At 41.5% G+C, this 23,686-nt stretch overlaps 1 protein-coding gene across 1 annotated transcript in view; it reads right to left on the bottom strand.

The window, feature by feature from the left end:
- Hs6st3 (heparan sulfate 6-O-sulfotransferase 3) overlaps positions 1 to 23,686 on the bottom strand; it is a 686,904-nt gene that overhangs the window by 606,921 nt on the left and 56,297 nt on the right. The window lies entirely within an intron of this gene.

Here is a 23,686-nt window from a genome sequence, read left to right as displayed (position 1 = left end):
TTGTCTAGAGATAGATGGTAAGGGAGTAAGGTCCCATGCCTGCCTGCCTGCCGCCATTCTCTCTGCACTGATGGCCACAGGCTCACTCCCAGGAACTGTAAGCCCCAATACAATCTTCCAAAAGTTTCCTTGGTCATGGTGTCTCTTCACAAAAATAAATACATAACACATGCATGCTCATAAATTTTCATAACATTATTTTAATTAAAAATAATACAAACATGAATGAGAAAACAAAAGTGAGCTGATATCTGCTTTCCCTTGCAGCCTCTCTCCCAGGGCACTAAGGCCTGAAAACCTTCCGGGAGCTGTGCTAACAGGGATTAATTTACCTTGATTCCTAAGCACAAGTGACAAGTATGATTTATATACAGCTATCACATTCCCCTCAGCACTGGCTCAGGCTCCTCTGCCCACCACTTTAGCGCTCTTGCCCTTTCGAGTGGTGACGATAACAATAATCATGACAATAATAACAATAACACAAATGCATTACTATTCTTTATCTGAGGTCCTCATTGCATGACACCATTTCTGAAATTAAATTGCTTAATTGGCAATGTGAACCCCAATTCATTTTTCTTCTTAATTACTAATAAAACTAATCTATCTTTCATGAACTAAATAGATATTAGAACCCTATTTTACGAGAGACACGGCCTCTTCAGTGATGTTTACTGTCTTCTTTTCTGCTCTCAGGAGGCAGTTTGTCCACCCACAGAAGGCAATGTTTGTTCAGAAACTTGATCAGACTTTTCATATAATGGACTTAATCTTCTTGATAAGGACATGTTTGGTCTTTTTATAATTCTCATATTCCTTATAGACACAAATTCAGAGTAGAAACCTTCAGATACTCAGACACAATGATCTATCAATTCTCATCCCTCTGACAGATAAGTCAATAATTTTGTCTTTGAATTAATTCAAGATCCTGGTTGCAGCAATGTCAATTCTAGGCACTGTGCTACCTAGGACATGACTCTAGGAGACTTGCTTTCCTTCTCTAAGCTAAGTACGCCACCGCCACCACAGCAGCATTCCAGATGGAGTGCTACCAACATGGAAGCTCCACCTTTCCCTTTGCCCTTGTCACAGAGCTTTATTACTGTCTCTCACACCACATGGGGTCTTATGCATGGCACTCCACACATTTGCTTGCTAGCAGTGTCTGCAGCTTTGCAAATAATGGTGAGCACAGAGCATCCAACTCAAAAGAAACCGGCTCTTCAATGACTGCTTCCGACCTCGGCAAAACACACCAAATGAACAGTAAGCATTAGTTTTACTCATGTCTAGCTCGCCCATTGTTTGCCTCATACGAAACAGAAGGCAGAGCATTTTTTTTGTAGTCTTCCCTCTCCTTTTCATGTCTACTGGATCAAACCTCTCACGTTAGAAATAAGATACCTAAAGGAACTACTTATGGTCTCAGTTGTATAGCAATTGTCTTAAGAAAAAATTTTAAATGTTAATAAAGTAAAAATATATGTTTATAAGAAAATAATAATTTAAAAATATAGACAAAAAGAATTACCATGTTTCTGCCTAAAAGCAATACCTAACATTTATCATAAAATCAAAATGTAGGGTATTCCTAAATACTAGTGAGAACTCTTAACTAACAAAGAGGGCCTGTGCTGACTGGCTCAGCTTGTGAAACAAAGGCTGTGTGGTTCTCGGGCAGGAGCTCCAAGCCACTGAGGTGAACCCAGACAACTCGCCAGCACTGTCAGTGCCGGAGCAGAGCAGAACCACTGCTTGGCCGGCACAGCATCGCTAGCACCAGGCATTTCACAGTTTCAACCTGAGATTTTATCACAAATATTCTGAAAGTGCTATGCTTTGAAATGCTGGGACAAGGAAGGTATGAATGTGAAAACGAGGTGGAAGAGGAGCAAGGTGTCTCCCAGTGACTTCCAGGCTAGTGAAGTTGTGTGGAACGCTATCAAGGCACACGCTCCATCAGCAAGAAGTCACTGTCATTTGCGAATTAAATGATTTCTCTTCTTTGAGCCTGCATGTATTGATTTTTCAAAGAGCTACAGTCTTAGGACATAACTATTCTTCGCTGGTGTGCTGTGGGTGACAGTCCCACGGCAGTGGTTGTCTGCTACCTCCCTTTTCAAAGTTTCATATTAATAGAACAACATCTGCTCATTAAGTTGACATCTGAGCACTTCTTGTAATATCTGGCTCTAAAGCTGTTATTTTGATGTCTCCACTGCAACCGTCTAATTCTGGTGTTTCTTCATAAGGAGCTAGCCCATTAATCAATATCCGAATGTACCTCAAGTCCTCCCTACCAGCCTTATCTGAGATTAAATCTTTCATTTTTTAAAATAACTTCAATACAATCTCATAGGCCTGTCTGTGTGCTCTACAGCACACACCACTTAATGAAGCTCTCTACCTTTAAGATTGATACAGTTCCAGCCCTTCCTGTGCTACTCCAAGGCGTCCTTTGCTATCATTTGCCTCATCAGTCATTTAAATTTGCATTTCCAGCTCTTCCTGCCCATTCCAGGCAAGCATCCTCATCCTCCTCATCCTCATTCTCCTCCCATGTTGCTCCCAGTCTCTCTGACAGTTCCACGGGGCCTTTTATCGATCTGAGTCCTATGGGTTTTCTTACCTCATCAGCTTTTCTCCACTTGTAGCATTTAAAAACAATTAACTTTCCTACCATTTTTAAACTTCAGGAGATCTGCAAGCTTAAGAAAATTCTTTGGCTGCCTCGCTGCCCCTGCAGGAAGCGCTTGCTAGCAGGATCACATGAAGTGACTTTATTTTTAGGCAAGAGGAAGAAAATGTAAGTAGGCTGAACTGCAGCTAGCAAGATCCTCTTCTCCTCCTAAAGTGTCTGCTGCCACTATCCTCCATCGAGGGGCGGCAGCCCAGGTTCAAACGTAGCATCACAGCATTGTAGCATCACTGCTTGGCAACTGCGCCTCCTGAAGGGGATGGAGAATTTCCCTGGATTCTCGGTGTCTTTATCTATGGGATGGTGACAATTCCTTCTTCATCTGGAGATGCAAGTGTGTATCAGTGATGGCAGGCTGGACGCAGCAGGCATGTTACATTCACTAGCCGCTAACCAATTAAGCACCTAGTTTATTAGAATGTATTATGTAATGATCTTGGAATGAAACAAGTAGAAGCACTTCAAAGTGCAAACCAAGTAGTTTTAGTTCTATTGTGAGAAAATTTTAGTCCTACATCATCATAGCTGCCTCCCAGTCTTCAGCACCTCCGCAGGCAACCATTTCACATAAACGACTGTGCTCAATAAGCAAAACAGGAGGGCTTAGAGCGAGCTGACCTCTGCGCCTCGCGTGCATGAAAACGTCCTCACATGTTTTGAGCCCATCCGAGGAAGATCGGCAGCAGACAGGTAGGGCATTAAAAGCTCCCTGCTGAGGGCTCAAGGCAGTAGCTGAATTATATGCTTTGCCATCTGTAATTCCAAATCATTGGGCAATTCTATTATTTCTTGTCATTCTACCACGATGACTACTAAACAACTTTTCTACTTTTCTCTCACTTAAATCCAGGACTACAGTTTGCCCAGGGAAGTGTGATTTGTCTCCGCCTAAACTAGGATAAAAGGCAAACACTAAAATGGGCACCATAGATTCCCAGGTGACATTTGGTGTGAAGAGCATGGACTGAGCTCAGCTGACTCGAGTTCAGTTCCACCCTGAAGATTTGATTCCAGTGTAAGGTCGCAGCCCTCCTTAGTGGTCTGTCCGAGAGTCACTGGCTTTCAGACGCATCGTACATTCACCAAGCCATGTGACTTCCAGTGACAGCAACCTCTGAGAAAGGGTCAGAACTGAAGAGCAATGTTAGAGACGTACATGTCTGCTAGCACTCACACGCTCTCTCTACAGTTGCTGGTGAAATTGTGAACTGGCAATGTTGGGGAGATGCCTCAGTGGGCAGAACGCTAGCTAAGCAAACATGAGGGCCTGAACTCAGATGCCTCACAGGCAACAGAAAAAACGTGTGCACACCGGCAAGTGCCTACGCTCCAGGCACAAGGCAGCTACAGTGTCTTGAGAGTTCACTATCCAGGTAGTCTTGCAAAATTAGTGAACCCTAGTCCAGGAAACTCTGTCTTTGTAAAGACAGTGTAAAGAGCGACAGAGGAAGATGCCAGACATGAGACTGTAGCATCCACACATACACACCCTCACACATACTTGCACAATACATAGAGAGAGAAACAGAAGACAAACACGCGTGTGTGTATATATATATATATATATATATATATATATATATATCTACATTCATACATACATACATATGAAAGTGGGGGAAACTGTTAAAGAATGTGACTTTACATCCCAGAAAAACTCAGGGAAGAGAACACAATGTCCTAACAGTAACGATTCTCTGTTATGATGCTGTGTTCTTTGCAGACCCAGTAATTAACCAATGCTGCCAGGTACAGCCATCTTTACTTCTAAATAGCACACACATTTCCTCTCTGCCTGCCCTACAAAGTCTTCATTAGAGCTATCAGAGACCCAAAATAAATAAAGGCTGGCCCTCATAGTCTTGAGGCCCAGCTTATTTTAATATTCCAAGAGTAACCAAGGCAACTAGAATTTAAGAAATATAGTATTACTGCCAATGAAACTTTTTGATTTGTCCAATTTTGTAAGACAGTTATTCTTTAAAACTGAATATAAATAGTGATGTTTTAATGACACTTGGAAAAATATTTAGTATTAACTCCCAGCTCCATAATCTAAGCCCACATCAGTAAAATTATCATCAAAAACTTTACACACACACACACACACACACACACAGAGTTTATTTATATACTAGAGAAATCACATCTTCGGGCACAGGTTTATAAATAGGCCCAAAGAAATTTTCATGGAAATGTTAACGATTTCCATAAAAAATCCTCACATATTGCATGACACTTGCATATAACGTTTTAATTAATTACCTATTCACAAAACACTTGGGTACTTGCACGCTTCAGCGTGATTAATGCGGCATTAGTGTGAAGACACAGTAAAGACTGTCTCATAAACCTCTCTTCAAGATGCTGCATATTTGTGGAGCACCACAGCTCAGTCAGTGACCCAGCGGCCCGGCAGATAATGCTCCAATCTGTTCTGCACAAGATTTGGCCTCTTCCAGCCCTGTTTGATTTAGGCCAGATGAATCACATGGGAGATCCTCAGGCAATAAGGAAAGCTGGAGCCAGAGCATGTGGCACTTTGCAGCTCCCAGAAGCCAATTCAAAAATAGACTTGTGTGTGTCCTTCCTTCCTCCTGAACAAATGCTGGGATTGCAACTGCTATAGAGGAATGACTGGAGAGGAGGAAGGCAGCAGAACCAGGAAGGCGCCTTTTTAGTAGCTGCTAGTGGCCAGCCATGCGCCAGGGCAGTGTGCTAGGCAGGCATTGCCTGAGTTCTTCTCCCAAAACTCCTGCAGAGCAGGAAAGAAAAATAAATTCCTGAAGAAGAAGCCTGGAACTCAGAAAAGTAAGTAGCTGGGGCATGGGCCCGTGCTTACAGCCTCAAAGACTGGGAACTGTTGCTCCTTTTAAGGAAACAAATTGGAAAATCTATAATATTCTGAGCAGCTTTTACATTTCTAACTGATAAGTCCAAGAGATTGTCAAAGCCCCATCCATCTACTCCCTCTAAATTCGCATAAAGAGCTAATAAGAAACTGGACAAATAGGGGTGAAAATCAAAATATCTGCCACACTGAACCTTTAAACCAAGGAGTCCTAGCCAGAAACAAAAGTCATAGAGGTCTGTTTGTTAGTCATCAGTGTATGACAGAAGAGATGGCCAAGAAAAGAACAGACAACTGCAAGCCCCTTCATGACCACTGCACATCCCCACGTCACACTGTGGATGTTAGTGGCTTATATTCTTGCATGCTTTGCTGTTTTCTGTCTGTCCCTTTAGTTAGGTGGGTTGGGGTTATCTCTACGTATGTTCAGTCTTGGTGGACCTCACTCTGACACCTGCCGTCACAGAATCCTAAATTGGAGTCATTCTTCCCCGGTTCCAAGGGGTGGGGACGAACATTAGAGAAAGGCTGTTCTGTCCCCATTATGAAGGGACCTGCACATTGTCAGTAATCCTAGCTCCAGCCTCAACTCAAGAGCACACAGAGAACAAGGGGCTAGCACTCCCCACAGATGCAGGAGAGGTGCCAACAGCTGCATCTCGGTCTGGCAATGGCAAAGCCCAGCTCACACTGTTCTAGCAATGATGGAGAAGGGTCTTTCAGGGTCCTCCTTTCTGTATGTTTTTCCAGGCAAGGTTTTCAGTCTCCCATCAATTCCATACGCCCAAAAGGGTCTTCAAGGCAGTATTTCTCTGTAGAATACAGCCAACATCCACTTCCTTCGCATGAAAGCAAGCAAATGACTACACTGCCACATGTGCACACATGCAAACCTACCCTGTGATAGACCACACTACTGTCCAGATATACAGAAAGACAACACTATGGATCCTCCAAGCACACCTGATTTGAGACAGTTTTCTCCACTCACTGGGCCTTTAGTAAACACTGTTTTAGAAAGTATGTCAATGTTCATGCTGTCTCGGCCCCTTTGAGATATAAATCTAAGGCAGCCTCATGATACTTTCACAACCTGGGACTGGGAAACATGTTTTTGAAACACGGAATCAAGACAGACGAAATCCAGGGTTTCTGACTATTCAGGTAGGTGGAGTCTAACTTTGGTGAGCATCTCCCTATAAATTTTCAAACTCCCTCTTGTCATGAAGCTGCGATAAGCTTTAGTGTTCTTTTGTGTACAGACAATTAGCAAACACAGATGGTCCAGACCTTCTCTCCAGCTTTTAAATATTCTGGTACCCTTGTGTCAGCAGGATTCAGAACATGGTTTGGTTTCTCTCTCTTGCTAATAGAGTGACCATGAATAAAGTCTTCTTGCCTATTTAGCTCTAAAGCTATTTTTACTTTGATATTATTAATTGCCTCTGATTAAGGGCAAATGTAATCCTTACCTCCAGAGACACAAGGTATTGGCCCACATCCTTACTCGTGAAAAGTAAACAGTAGGACTTGCCAACAAAAAGCTTGGACTTGGCCTGTTACTTGATGGTATGTATCCTTTCCTTCTTTCTCGGGTATCTTTGCTGATAGGATCTCATACACCCGTCGGGGTTCATAAATGAAGTCAATGGCAGTATTGTAGCCATATTTTAAAAAAAAAGAACTCTCTTATTTATGTTTCTTATACCTTTTTCTCCCTACTCCACCCCAATCCTTTCCAAACCCCCAACACTAGGTAGGAGAGAAAAAGGGTTAGTGGGAGAGGGGGTACAGTTCTCTTAGCTGCTTCCTGCTAGTTAGAGTCAGGTTGTTGGGTTCCTTGGAGCCAGTCCAATCCTTATTTCAGAAGAACTCCAACTTCTTGTCTCACAACAGCAACCAGGAGCAGCAAGGGGGAAGCAGGAGCAGCCCTGTTCTTTCTCCGATCTCCTCACTCTCTGGGCTCTGGCATTTATCCTCTCTCCAGAGCCCTCAGATTCAAACTGTCTGCAGCTGGCAAAGAGCTCTTCTCAGGGCCTGCACGAGGCAAATAGTCTGCTGCTGTGACCATCTGAGTCAGTCCACACCCCACACCTGGGACCAAAACAAAACCATGTTTATATCCACAACAAGCACAGCTACTGCTGACCCATTTGTCCCTGTGGAGGAGAAGTGAGGATGAAATGAACCATTATAGCTGTGAGCCACTACAATTCGAGTATTGTTTGCTGCTGCAGGAAAAAAACAGCAGGCTTAACTAGTAACATACATTTTCTGTCTCTGACCCACAAAACCCCATGTATTCAAGGCATGACCACCACCCACAGTGCCATGGGAAATCATAGAGTCTATAAGAGGTAAGAGCTAACAGTAAGAAGTATAATCCTTGGGAGTGTACCTCTGAAGGAGATATTACCTTCCTTGCTTTTGCTTCCCAGCTGCCATGAGCTAAATGGCTGTAGTCCCACCAAGCTCTCCCCGCCACGACAAGAAACCTTACCACAGGCATAAATAGCAATAGAACTGTCAACCGTGGACTGAAACCTCCACAACTATGAGCCAATGAAGTCCTTCGCACCTTTTCAACTGATTGCCTTCGGTATTCTGTTAGAATAGTGCTAAAGCAAGGACTCACATATGCTGCAATGTGAGGCATCCAATTATTTCTAACACTGACTTTCACAAGCAGGTATTTAGACACTTCCCAGGTCAATACCTACCCAAGGAATCCAGCGTGAACTTCAGGATTTTAAATAAAGTATACATACTACACTACGAGACATAAACCTCAGGACAAGGAGCTAAATGGGGCTTCTGGTCAACCCCAGGAGATGTCAGGGACATCTTTCTTCAGTTCTTCATAACATGCTGCTCACATTTCCTATAAAAAAGGATTTGGGGGAAGCATCTTGGGCTCCATTACATATATTTTAAATGATCATCCCAAATTCTCATTATAAGCTTAAGCGTTAGGTTCTTATTAATAGGAGATACAAGGTAATATATATTTTATAAGACAAAATAATGTGGAGATCACCCTCAGCTGAAATCAGCATCTTGTGGCTTTAACTGTTTTACTAAAGAACTCCATTGAATCCCAAGGGAAACACATGAGATGTGTATTTGTGGTTCCAGCTAACATGCCTAGACATTTTGCTAGTCAGATAAGCATGACTGTCATTTTTAAAAGAATTAGTATCACAAATCTATTTTGTGAGACTGGAAATATAGATAAGATCAGAAAGACAGGAAAGTCTTGGGTTTAAGGGAGCTTGGTCACTCGTCATAGGAGTGACTCTCCTCCTAAACTCCTATTTCTCATCACCCCTCGCTTTGGTCTGTGGGAGAGGTGTGACGCCAAGTCAAAGGTGGCATATGAGCCCTAACAATGGCTGATGAAAAACAGGTTATCTGAGAAAATGGGAGAATAAATATGCAAAGCAGATACTTGGAAGAAAACACATATGGAAGTTGAAAATTCTAAAAGCATCATGTTAATAAAGACCTTAAAACTATCCATGCCTGGGCACACTTGGAATGTGTGTTGTGTGCATGTAGCCACACTTGACATTATGTGACAAAGCAGCAGACGGGCAAGCAAATTCTCATGGGTGCTTTCTAGGTTTGCTAAATAGCTTGAACAGAAAGCCTTATTTGAAGTGACTTCCTCAAAAGCAGGGGACAAGCACCTCCATACTCAAGTGGAACACCTGGGTTCATGCCTAGGCCCATCTCTGAACACTGAGAACTGAGTTACCGGGAATTCCAGTCCTATACCTTAAGATGCCAACAATACCATGAAGTGTTTCTCCAGTTTCATCCACATTGTGGCTCCTATATTTTAAATCTCTGCTATACCCCTGCTAGAACCACAGTTTTGGGTGAAGAGCTGTCAATACTTGCACATTCTGGACTTCTGCTGGAAAAAAAAAATTTATCACAATAGAATAATGTTATAGGTGGTGTTTAATATTTACTATTGATATATCATATAACAGTATGCTGCTGTTAATCCTAAACAGCTGTATAAAGAAATCACCACACAGAGACTGGGTTTATTTAGTTAACCTAGAACACATGCTGGGCAATAGTTACTCCTTCTTAAACCTCCAAGCCCTCACAGTTTCCTAACATTTAGATTTTACCCATTATACTTGCTTTTTGTGAAATCTTAGGAGGGTTCATTCTCTCCATGCTGTTCCAAGATCTCTGCTCCAGCTCTGCTCTCCTAGCTCTCCTCTTGCCCTTTCTCCTCCCAGTCATTTCCTGCGCTCTGGCTCCTCCCACTCATTTCCTGCCCTCTGGCTCCTCCCATCGCTCAACATAGTGGCTAGTTGCTTTATTTTGGCCTGTCAACACAAAGTTGAGACAGGATGCTTAGAATATCCAGATTGAAACCAGAGTGGGGGGGGAGGGAGAAAACAGCATTTGAATGAACTAGGATAAGGTGTATACATTCAAAAGAACATTATACCAACAGAATAATTTGAATGCATCACTTCATACAATCATACTGTGATTATCAAATCATATATCCCCAGGTTCCACTGGGAAAGGTATCTTTATTAAGCCATAGTTACATTAAATATCATTGTGACTATCATTATAAATTAATCCTAAATTAGTTTTTTATAATTTATGAAATAACTACTGCTCAACATAAGCCTTGAGGGAATTGCTAAGGGAAATATTGTTATTGGGTCTGTTTTTTTTCAGTGTTCTGTGTGTATGTGTGTGTATGGTTTTTTGAGTCTGGCTGTCCCAGACTCCCTATCTATATCAGGCTGGCCTGGAACTTGCAGAGATCTGCCTGCCTTTGCTTCCCGGAGTGCTAGGAATATAGGCATGTGCCAACATGCCTGGCTGGGTCTGTTTTGTCTTGGTTTGGTTTTTGTTTTGTTTTTCTTCAAATTTACACATAGAATGCATGGCAATAATACTAAAATGTATTGTACTTATATGCTCATTGTCTGATGGAAGTTTTATACCAAAGAGCTCCATAAAACCGGGAGCTTCTCTTTTTTCTGATGATTATTATGATTCCAGATTTGGCAGAAGTTTGGAGTTAGGTTAAAAAAAATAATAATAAGATTTTATACATGTTATTATGAGATTGTTCAGGGTAACATTCATAAAATTAGAAGTTATGATAATTTAATCACACATTTCTTTGGGGAAGGGAAGTCTAGAATGACAATCATTTTCAAATCAAATGAACTTAACAGTACATTCCACTGGCTAACTCAGTCAATAGAGCCTGAAGTCAGGGTCATGGGTTCTAGACCCACATTGGGTACCAATGATTAATAAAATGATTAATAATAATAATATATGCAGGAAATTAGCTCAGGAGCAGTTATCTTTAACCAGCTTGTTCCCCAATGATTGACCCGACAGAGTACGACTTATTATTAAGCTGGAGGCACTATGTTGGGCAGAACTGAGCTATTCTAATCCTACAACCCTTAAAACCTACATGAATGCTCATCACTTGCCAATCTGATGACTCCAGGGCAGCTTGTGCTCCATCAGGCTGTCTTCAGCGTGCACTTCCTTTGGCCAAGCACTCCTTGTCCATGCCATTTAGGGGCAAGCTTCTCCTCTCCAGATCTCCTCCCTTTGCCTTTGTATGGTCCTCAGTCCACCCCAAGCCTGGGAACCCCAGCCCCATCTACTTCTACGCTGCCCCACTATGGGCTGTCAGCTACTTTATTTCAGCAGTCAGAGGATGTTGGCGAGCAAAGTCATGTACACAACATCACTGGATGTATGGGAAAATGAACTCATCTAGGCAGCAACCAGATCTTGGGGGCCAGAAATTAGCATTAGAATACATAGCACCAGACCAACCCCCAACACCAATGACTAAAGGATACACATTCTTTCAGCCCATAGAACCTCCCTCAAAATTGAGCAACTATTAGAAGAAAAAGCAAGACTGACCATATATCAGAAAACTGAATCCTGCATTCTCTCTGACCAGGAACAGATAAAGCTGAATATCAAAAATAGAAACTACAGAAACTATACAAACTTATGGAAACTATACAACACACTGCTGCATCACAGGGGAATGAAGGAGAAAATATTTTTAAGTACTGTTTATGTGGAAAACGTAATAAGCAAACACAAAGCTTAATTAACATAGAAAAGATTGTGGGGCTCTGCTGGTGAAATCAAAGTCTGGCGTTTCTGGATAGCCTCTGAGCTCTGTATAAAATGAACGACTCCCTTTTTCAATGGGGTGCCCGCTCTGCCTGAACTCTAAAACCTCTAAGGAGTAGGAGCTCACCAGCCCTCAGGGAAGATTACAGGCCCAACCCTTTTCCTGATAAGAAATCTGCTCGGCAAGCACCTGGGCATTCCTGGGGAAAGCCACCCTATGCTAACAAGATGTCTCCCTCAGTGTCTTGGTGTCAACCAATAGCCTTTAACCATACCTGGAGATTCTCCCCACCCATAGGATGATTAAGTAATGTGTTCTTCTTGTGACAGGGCCTTCTACTGCATATAAATGAGGTACTGAACCTCTACCTGTAAATCAAGTATCCCTAGCACCTCTAGCCCCAGGGAATCAAACTAATTCACCCTCAAAACCCCTCCCACTGCCCAAGGTTTATACATCCCTGGTTTCACATGAAATAAATGTGCTGTATGCCATCACCAGCTTTTCACCAAGCCCGTCTAAGATGCACCATTTACTCTGAGGGTGGGAGGATTCACTGTAGAGCTCCCGAATAGCTGTCGTGATCACCAATGAAGCCTGCCCAACCTCAGAGCGCTCGGTGCTGACCACTGTCCAAGTTCTTGCTGGACTTGTGTCTCACTGGATCTGCCTTCCAGCCCGCTGGCCCCAAGCCTTGCCAGACCTGTGTTTCGGCTGCAAGCAGACCAGGCACAGGCTTTCGCCCACACACCTGCCATTAATATAGCGGCTTTACGGAAGGGCTGTAACACCGTGATATCGTCACAGGCTTTTGGAACATCCGAGTTTCCACTGCCATCTGGCACCAGCAGTCTCATTTTAAAAGAGCTAAATGTAACACCCAGTGGAAAAGTCCAAGCACAAACATAAGAAAGAATTCCTATGCAATGTGCTGTCTTTCGTCTTAAAATGTGATATTTTCATAGGTTTGACCTCTTGACACCACAGTCTACTTTGATTTACTTAACAAACTCACCAGGAGACAATATATCCAGTAGAATTCTCCACACCATATTGTATAGCTTCCATCACTTCATGTACATACATACATATGCTCCACTACATACGGCCTCTGCCATCTCATCCCTATCTATCTTCTAAACCTCCAAACTTATAGTTTCTGATACTGCATAAGAATGTCCACACAGATATTTCAGCAGCGTCTCTAAGTCAAGTGAGCGATTTGTCCATAGCTCTCCTTTTCTTGTAGCCAACAAAACTGCCACCTTCCTGCTCCCTCTCTGGGTGTCCTCCTCAATCTTTTCATGATTGTGCTCTGTATATTGAGGTTTAGCAAGTATTTCAAGACTCTCACATATTCGGTTCTTTCTTTTATATATGTTGAGAATTCCTAATCTGAACATCTAGAACCAAAAGCTTCCCAAAGCCAGAAGCTGTTGTGCTTCAGGATGGCAAGAGTGGACAATTACATATCTAATCTTATACATCAGGTTGCTGACACATGAGTTTCATACTAAAACTACTTTAAAAGTTACATCTCAGACTATGTGAATATGACAAATATAAAAAATGGAGAATTTTTTTTTTTTTTAGATTTCAGGAACATTCCCAAAACACAACCAAAAAACAATTTACATGTATGTAAATATTTATAACCCCCAAAAAAATTCAGGGCCAATTTTGAGGCTAGTATTTAAAATCAATGGAATACTACTCAGCAATCAAAAAGGAGGAAATCATGAAATTTGCAGGCAAATGGTGGGATCTAGAAAAGATCATTCTGAGTGAAATATCCCAGAAGGAGAAAGACAAACATGGGATATACTCACTCATATAGACCTATAAGATATGATAAACATAATGAAATCTATACACCTAACAAAAGATAATCAATTGAGCGGACATGGGGTAAGATGATCAATCCTCGTTTAGAAAGACAGATGGGATGTGCATTGAACGTATGACAGGAGTCTACTGAGCGCATCTGAAAGACTCTAACTAGCAGTGTTTTCAAAGCAAAGACTCATGACCAAACCTTTGGCAGAGTACAGGGAATCATAAGAAAGAAGGGGAGTTAGTCTGATGGGGAAAGGATAGGAGCTCCACAAGGACCAAATATATCTGGGCACAGGGTCTTTTCTGAGACTGACATTCAACCAAGGACCATGTATGGATATAACCTAGAACCTCCACTCAGATGTAGCCTGTGGTAGCTCAGTAACCAATTGGTTTCCCAAAGTGAAGGGAACAAGGACTATTTCTAACAGGAACTCAATGACTGGCTCTTTGGTCTCCCCACCCCCGAAGGGAGGAACAGTCCTGTTAGGCCACAGAGGAGGGCTTTGCAGCCAGTCCTGAAGATACCTGATAAAACAGGATCAGATGAATGGGGAGGAGGTCCCCCCTATCAGTGGACTTGGAAAGGGGCACGGTGGAGATGAGGGAGGGAGGGAGGGACTGGGAGGGAATGAGGGATCGGGACACGGCTGGGATACAGAGTTAATAAAATGTAACTTATAAAAAAAATAATAAAATCAAAAAAAATAAATAAAATAAAATCAAAATGTTCAACCTGTATTCTTTATTCCTTATTCTCTTTATCCTTCCATGTTTCACCCCATGAGACAGATGCTGGAAACTTATAAATATAATTTCCATATTATATACATTTTTAAAATTTTGCTCACATCCTTCTCTTTACTTCATTCTGGAAAAAAGACAAACCAAAAAACACCTTAGGTTGATATTTTCAAATAGCAGATTTAGTATTACACTTTTCCCAGACTGTGACATGCTTAACATTATATTTTTTTCTCTTCTAATATTTTTAATCTGTATTTCAAAAATCTCCAAATGGAGTCTGTGTAACTCCCCTCTCTAATTTTGTAAGCTCAGATTAGCCTGAATGTATCCTATATTTTCATGTTGAAGTCTTTTTCATATGATTTTATCATCCTACTTTTTCCGAAGTAAATTTTATGTGTGTGAAGCAATGGTGTATCATTTTAAGACACTAGTTTTTCTCAGGTCTTTGTAATGCCTTCTTATTTTGTGTGAGCAAATTGTTCCTCACTCTATTAAATGTTCTGCTTAATTCCATCTGCTTTCTTTCAGCAGAGATATGAATTTGTATTATAAGGAAAATATTTTCAACGTGTGCTATCTTTCTTAAAAAATCCATACATATTTTATACATAGTATATCTTGGTCGAGTCATCCCCCAGGCCCTTCCACTAACATGTCCTTGCATCACCAACATATACCCCTTCTCCCTCCAAATCTCATGTCCCCTTTTTTTTTATAACATGAAATTCAATACTTCCAGCTCCTATGCATGCGTGTAAGGTCATTCACTGGGTTTGGGAAAACTACAAATGGCCACCCTCTCCCTCAGATAAAAGTACGTCTTTCAGCAGCTGCTAACTACCGCTAAATCCTTAGCTAGGAATGAAGCATCAAGCGTCCCTCCCAGAACATGCCGAAATCTTTAATTCTCTTGATCTTATAGAGGTTTTATAAAGACAACCACAGATACTGTGAGCTCATGTGTGTAGCACCAGTCACAACCAGAGGCCAGCTTTTACAGTACTTTTCCACATCCTCTGCCAGTTATACTCTTCTCTCCCCCAGTCTTCTGTGATGGAGTTGATATAGGTGTCCACCTATAGCTAATGACGTATAGTCAATGATTTTCAGTGCTTTGAACAGGTATGAGTCTCTGCATTAACTACTGCTCACTACAAAGAGGAGCTTCTCTGGTCAAGGTTCAGAACAGTGTGCGTGTGTGTGTGTGTGTGTGTGTGTGTGTGTGTGTGTGTGTGTGCTGCCCCTGAAGCTTGTAGTGTCTTCAGCAATAGGGTCATGCAATCTGGTTATAATGGGCAACAGAGAGAAACAGCAATGGCGTGTGTTGTTTTAGTTGCATTGTCCTCCATGACTAACAACTCAAGGGAGGTGCCCTGTGAGATTTTTACCTAATGATACATTATCTGGGAGCAGCATTGTTCACACACTGTAACAATTCTGTTCAAATTCTTTTTAAATTCTGCTTTCATTAGCCTGTGCATCATTAATGAAAGTCCTCTCATTGTCTCGTCAATGGCCTCCACTTTCTCATTAAATGTTTGCTTTTACCTAAAGAACACTAAAACACTCTTAGAGTCTCCACTTCCAAGAAAAGCTAGAAATCTAGGGTAAAGACTTGTCTTAGTTACTTGTTGCTGCAACAAAAATCCCTAACAAAGCAACTTGATAAAGGCAAGGTTCCTTTTGGCTCACAGTTTGAGGGTACAGTCCATTATGGTAGAGAGCTTGAGGAAGCCGACCACACTGGAACTGTGGTCAGACAGAGAGATGAATGCTACTGATTGGCTCACTCTCTTTTTCATTCAGTCCAGGAACCCAAACCACAGAGAAGTGCTGCTTGTCGAGGAATTTTAATCCAGCAACGCAGCTTTTCTGGCAAAAGATTACATCTAAAGACCTTCTAGGTCGTGATCCAGCTGGAATGCAGACACTCACTGGTTTACATATGATCTGGCTGGAATACTGACACACTCTTAGTGCACACCTTTAATCCTAAACAATGAAGGTAAGGTTAGTTTATAAAACGAAGCAGCCATGTTTGAAAGTGGTGTCTAATTGAGGGGCAGACAAAGTGATGAATCAGAGAAAGATTTGATAGAATGAGTCAGAGCTAGGATTTACGCAACTCGCACGAGAACAGGACAGGGAAGAGTTGAGTTCAGCTGAGTTCCTGCAGTTCTCTTCAGTTCTGTTCAGTTAGTGCAGACAGTGCAGTGCAGTTCATGGAGCTCAGAGGCAGTTTTTCCAAGCAGAGCCATTCAATGAGAAACAGAGAGAAGCCAGTTTGAATCAGTCAGCTTGGAGAGGGTTTGAGCCAGAACAGCTGAGTTGAACCAGCCAGCCAGAGCTCAGAACAAGAAAGGGTGAGCTTATTCAGCAGTAAGCTCAGGGGCTGAAAACATTCTAGGCCTAGATTAGCAGATGGAGGATGGAAGCTGAAGCCATCAAGGTCTGGGCTTGCAGAGGATTAATTAGATTGTACAGAGACTAGAGGCTTCCAGGAGTAGGCTTAGAGATAGCTAGAACAGAGAAAGAAATACTCCGGGCTCAGCCCAAGCCATGTATTTGTACATCTTGGGTACGGCTCTCCTCTCATTCCCCCATCTGTAGAAGTAAAAACAACATTTACATTTGCCCGCAATTAAGGTAGGTCTAATCTTATTTCAAGTAATCTAAACTAAATAACCACACAAGCACATCAGAAGCTTGTTTCCTGTATAATCCCAGATCCCATAAGTAGAAATCAAAATTATACATCATAAGATCTCAGTAGACCTTTTCCAGTGTATTTCCACTTGTATATTTTAGTAGTCCTACCTTCTAGGCATCCCAGTTGCTCAGAAAAATCTGTACAACTACACCTATTTGCTTTTAGAGGAGCTACTCAATTCACTTTTGTAATCAGTTGACTTTTCAAGAATTAGCTAAGGTCCTACTACACTCTTTAAGTCTTCCACGTGTTCTAAAAATCACTTTAGAAAGGTCTCCATAAGGTACAGGCTGAACAATCATGATTTTAAAATCCCAATCACAAATGGTTCCAACATCTAAAACTTTTTGAAGACAGCCCTGATGTCCAAGTGGAAAATTCCACACCATGTGTAAGGTAACTGGACACAGCCAAAATACAAATGGACCAAAATATTCTATAAAACTGACTTTAGGACAGAGCGTCTCAGCCTATGTGTCACAATCTCCTCAGGGTCACATATCTGATATTTACATTACGATTCATAACAGTAGCACAATTACAGTTACGAAGGAGCAACAAAATAACTTTATTTGGGGGCTTGTCATGAGAACCTGAGGAGCGGTATTAAAGGATCACAACATTAGAAAGGTTGAGAACCACTGCTCAGAGTATATGAATAAGGTTTATATTAAATATAAATTAATTTTGTGTTTAGACTATTGTCTCTAATGCAAGATATCTTATTCTGTATGTGCAAGTATTCAAAATCCACACAAGAGTCTTAAACAGTTTCTTTTCTCAAACATTTCCAACAAGAATACCCAGTCTATACTGTCCATTTCCCTCTTGGTGACATGTAACTCTTTCTACCATATACACTAGAATCCCCAATTAGGTCATTACATCTTGAGGACAAAGTTTATAAGGGCCTTTTCCATTAGTTTGTGTGTTTGTTCACTGTTTGTTTGTTTGCAAGTTTAAAGAGCACCTACCTCAAGACCCAGCATATAATAGGCACTTTATGGAATTTTTAAGTAGATTTTACTTGCTTCACTACCTAGAACTCAATTTGGTAAACATATATTCATAAAATTAAATTCAAAGATTGAATAATTAAACTTTGGGAAGGTGGAAAGAATCATACAGGATTCAGTTATTATATCCTTAGCATATAGGAAAAAGAAATCTCTTTCTTTTAAACTTTGAGGGCACGTTAGCCCTAGCTCTGCCCCTCCATCTGAGGAGCCCCAGTAAATGACCACACTGTGGGCTCCACTGGCCATTCCTAAGCTCTCACTGTGTTTTCCTTCTGTAGTGTAATCACCTATCTGTCTATCCATCTGCCCTAATGATTATGTATCTTCTAGGACCAGAGAATAAATAAGAAGTGTGTTGACTGAATGCATGCTTAAATACCACAGTTTCTCTCATTTGTTCTCAGAATAGCCCAGAGCTATAATGAAAGTTCCTGTTCTCATTTTCTAATTGGAAAACCTGAATAAATGGAAGTTGAGTGCGTCAGAATCTAGGAATTCAGAGAAAGAAACTTTGCAGGAGAAATGAAGTCTTCCTTAAATTAATCCCCTCTGTAGATACTTGCAGAGAATGTGAAGTGCCTGAGGTCAGGAAGAGAAAGGGACAGCAGCAAACACTTTACATTGAGGAAACACAAAGGCATAGCACATAAAACTGCCCTTTAGACAAATCAGAGTCACAATTCACCCCTTCACTAAATCCAAAGACCTTCAGAATGCTGCTAATATCACAAATACAGCAGTCATCTACACACTGGTTATCACACTATTGTGTTCCAATTTCTCCATACCCGGGTGTGCTGGCTAGTTTTACATCAACCTGACATAAGCTAGAGTCACGTGAGAGGAGGGAGCCCCACTGGGGAGAGTGTCTTATAAATAAACTCCTTCCTCCCTAAGTTGTTCTTGGTCATGGCATTTCATAAAAGCAAGAGAAACCTAAGACAACAGGGAAGCCATGGCAAGTTACGCATCTCAGAAGACTTCTACAAGCTCAGTCATCAGATTTTGTGTATACTAATTTCTATCGTCGTCGTCAGTATTTTCATTAGACACATGCTGTAATGCAGCCAATATAGAACTACAAAAATAATTCACATATCTGTGTATATCTTAAGTTACTGCTATTGTTATTCATTTTTACGTATTTACTTAATGCTTATGCTATGTGCTAGGCAAGTTGTTGAGACCCATGTAAATCATCTCGCTTACTCCTCAGGCAGACAACATCGATTCTGTAGTTTTAAGTAAGAAGAATGACATAACACATCTAAGGATATACAGTTATTCTCTGATTTTTTTTTTTGTGTCTCTTCCTGCTCTTCCCTCTGTAAACAGTGCCCTTCATTCGTGTCCAAAGGGAGGACATGTTTTAACAGGTACTCTTATGTGTTTGACATTATCATCAGCTTAAATTATGTGAAATGCTATTCTTGAAGACAAAAAAGTGGCAAATCATTCAACAGATTTAAAATTTAGATGTTAATATATGCAGCTTTTGCAATCTTATTGTTAAAAATTACAGCAAACCCAGTAAGATGGCAACATTACTTACCCTTTAAGTAGTTCCCTAATTCTGATGCCAGACGTCTGGATACAGATAATAAGACAATCGCCCTAGAAAAATGTGAGGAAAAATTCTTTCTCTTAAAACAGCAGCTCTCAACATTTGGGTCATGATCTCTTTGGAGGTTGCCTATCATATATCCTGCATACTAGATATTTATATTATGATTCATAACAGTACAAAATTACAGTTATGAAGTAGCAATAAGGTCATTTTATTTGGGGGGTCACCACAGCATGAGGAACTGAATGAGAGGGTCGCAGCATTAGGAAGACTGAGAACCATGGCCTCAGAATAACACACGACTGCATGGATGGTGAATTTTTTCTGCAAACCTGCAATGATATGACCCCATGGCACAACTACACAAAAGACGAAATGCTCCTAGGAAAGAAAGACACTGAAGTAAATGTTATCATTGTCCTCTGGCAAGAAAGCTTGAAGACCAGGGGCAGGGGCAGTTCAGTCTTCTCTCTTCTTTGCTGATCTCTGTGTCTTTACTTCCTGGACTTCCAGGTCTGGGGGGAAAACAGTCTCCTTCTTCAAGAACAAGTCTGGTCATCTGTGCCCACTACTCAAGTTTCTGCCACTTTCTCTGCAAAGTGCCTTTATGGATTTTCCCCTGTCTGTGTCCTCAAGTACTCCCTTCTGCTAACTTACCTTCCCAAAGAAACCTAGCCTTGGACTCCTTTTCTGAAATAATTCACAGGAACAGCACCAGTGACCTCCTCATGGATACTCATAGCCTATTTGATTTGCTTCTTACTAAGTTCAAGTTAATGTCTTCCCTCTTCCTGTACTCTGTCAGGTACCCATGAATATTAAACTTTAACTTGATCGTTTTCCTACTTTAAAAAAAAAATGTCTCCATGGCTTTGTCTTTCATCTTTCGCCACTTTTACAAAGCCAAGCAACAATGAAATGATGCCAAGATGCTCAGGCGAGGTGACCCAGAGCTTTGATGCCTTTGCAAAATCGTTTCCCAGCATAACATTTAACCTTTAGATTTCCACTCGGGTTCACATTTCGTGAACGTTTGCTCCTTCAGTGTTGCCCACGCTCTTTGTGTCTCCCACAGCAATGATGCAGGTGAGCACAGGCCACAGGTTGGTGGTCTGGCACTCTGCTTGGTTTAGCCGACGCATACAGGCTTCTTCCAATAATGAAATTGACAGCCGGAGACTGTTAACTGCACATACTTACACACAAACTCCTTTCCCAAAAAAGCGCCTAACAACCTGTCAGTAACACAGGACCCCCACCTGCTTTGCTGGAAAGACACCCACTAGGAACAATGGGGTAAGTGTCTCCTCTCCTTAGACAGATTGTATTCAATAATGCTCCAAAGGGAAAGGCCCATCTGGCCTGACCTGGTTTGGATTTTCTATGCTGAGACAACATTGTGTCCCCAAGTAAACTATAAAGAAGAATCCCCTGTGTGCTACCTAATGCTTGTGCACAATTGGGTATGTAAATGACTAAAATCAGATGCATTCTGGGAAAGGACATGTACAGTAGAGAAATAATTATATGGTTTAACCTGTCAATCAAAGCAGGGATCTAGCCTCACCTTTCAGCCATCAATTTCTCTCCTTTTGAACTCCACAAAAGCAGTCCCCAACTGGAGGGCTTGTGTGTTTTCACTGTGTCCCCAGTGTCATTCCTGATCATGTGTTTCTGATCTGCACGATCACTCTGCTTTGAATGAATTCTCCTTAATGATTTTCAATCTGTGTGGGATTTCACTCCATTCTTGAAGACCAGGCTAAGACCCTGAAAACACCCAGCCTAGACCCACAACCAGCAATAACAATACATAACAATAAACAATAAATAAAAGAATAAGTGTTGCCCTCCTTCTTCTCTTTGTCCTCACTGTGTCTTGGAGTGGGCATTATGGTATCACTTATAAGCAGCACTCACTTCCCTGCCCATCCTTCTCACAGCCTTAGCAAGCACCTGGGCAAAGACATGGGCTTATCACAGAGCCAAGACATCAGCCTGGCATGGTTTACATGTTATTTTTAGGGGTAAGAATTTATATTAAAATATCTTTAGTCTGCTAACACTAGTAATTCATTACTTAAGACACCAAAAATTTCAAATAACCTTCCTGAGTTAGGTGTTTTCACAAAATATGACCCTATCAGGTTCTTATCCAAGGAACGTTCCATGCACTGAACAAATAAAACGAATTCTCTTGAGAATACCAATCAGTTTTCCAAGTCAGCCAACTGCTTACTGCTGCTTTCTTGACTCCTACTTTAAAAGTCCAAAATGACAAATTATCTCACAGGTGCCTGGGCAAATACTTCATCGCTCTCTGAAATGTCAGTGCTGATGTGAACTGCTACTTGATTTTGCCTCATTTTAAACCAATAGAAATATATCTTCCTGCCAGCTCACATTCTGTTTTATAAAAAGCTTTCTCCTTCCTCCTCCTCCTCCTCTTCCTCCTCTTCCTTTTCTTCTTCTTCCTCTTCCTCTTCTTCCTCCTCTTCTTCTTACTCATTTTTTCCCAGGGTATAATTTCTTGATGAGCTTCTAGTCATTTCTAAACCTTGAGAAGTAAAATCTCTATAATTTCATCTCACTGAGGAGCAGGGAAAAGAATCCAGGCAGGGAAAAGAACACAATAATAAAAACTGAACCTGGAGAGAACAGAGCCAGAGGCACCTATAGAGGAGCCATTTACTAGCCTCAAATACTGAAATAATAAGAATGTAGGTAAGTGATTAAAGACCTTATTATCTGACATTAATCCCCACCACAGCCTTGCAAAGTCAAGGCCATTATCCTTATTTAATAGATTAATAATGGAGATGCAGAGAGGTTTAGCAATTGCCCCCAGGTTACCCAGATAATAAGTGGCTGGGCCTCTGCCGTATTTTGGAGTGACCTCCTAGAATTTTCTGAGGAAAAGTGGATTTGCCTGAGCACGCAGTGGTCAGGCACCATTATTCCTGTCAAAGAATGTCAACCCTATCCTTGGCTGGCATTCATGCTGTGCCCTGTGCCGTGAGCCTTCAATACTTTTCATTTAATTACTGAATAAGTAAGGGACAGGCAGTAAGGTTCGTCAAGTTCTTTTCTAATCAATTATGAATAGTGCAGTTATTACCCTATAGATAAGGAAATGTAGCTCAGGACCTGAAGTTCCAGTACCTCACAGAGGCTCTGACAAAGCACCCATGTCCCCCATACCATCTGCCTTCAAAAGCAATGCCACTGCCTCCTTTGCTGTCAGCATGACTGATGTCTCCTTCAGTCCTGAAGATATCGCCTAGGAGATTCACTGGAGCTCAATCTGCTCTTCTGAAGTTTGTGATACAAAGTCATCTTCAACCAAATTGGTCCCCTGGTTTCTCTGACATTATCCTTTACCATACCACCTACACAGAGAACCAGCTGCCTCTCATTCTGGATGCCTCTTAGAAATTACTGTCCTTGCTATGCCATGTTTGAGTTTGGGGGGTTCTTAGCATCCTTGTCTGCACTGATGTATATTCTGAAAAACAGGAAGATGCAGCAATGAATCATCTGCTCTGAAAACAGTGAGCTGGGTCTCTATGTCAGACCTGCCCATTTTCTCAGTGCCCTGGAGGCCTCTCCTAGGCCCTCTGGGCCATAGTATACTTATATGTGACATGAAGACAGTGACCCTATATCCCTCCAAGATAATTTGTTCCTATTTAGTAAGGCAATACCTGCAAATTGCTTAGACTGGGGTCTACCACACAGTAAAATTCTATATTAGCTAAAACATTTTCAAACTTCCTCAGTGGCAATATTAGAACCAGAGAGAAGAGAGGGAAATTAGTAAGATCATAGCTTCCCAGAAATTTAAGAGATTGTTTTCTTTTTTTTAATGTGTTATTAATTACACTTTATTCACTTTGTATCCCCCCTGTGGTTCCCTCCCTCCTCCAGTCCCAATCCCTCCCTTCCTCCACCCTCTGCATGCATGCCCCTCCCCAAGTCCACTGATAGAGGAGGTCTTCTTTTCCTTCCTTCTGATCCTAGTCAAATTAGGTCTCATCAGGAGTGGCTGCATTGTCTTCTTCTGTGGCCTGGTAAGGCTGCTCC

Source organism: Meriones unguiculatus, chromosome 9 (genome assembly GCF_030254825.1).
Source record: "Meriones unguiculatus strain TT.TT164.6M chromosome 9, Bangor_MerUng_6.1, whole genome shotgun sequence".
Classification (NCBI taxonomy): Eukaryota; Metazoa; Chordata; class Mammalia; order Rodentia; family Muridae; genus Meriones; species Meriones unguiculatus.
The sequence above is the reverse complement of the archived record's forward strand: the minus strand, read 5'-3'. Positions and strand labels throughout refer to the sequence as shown.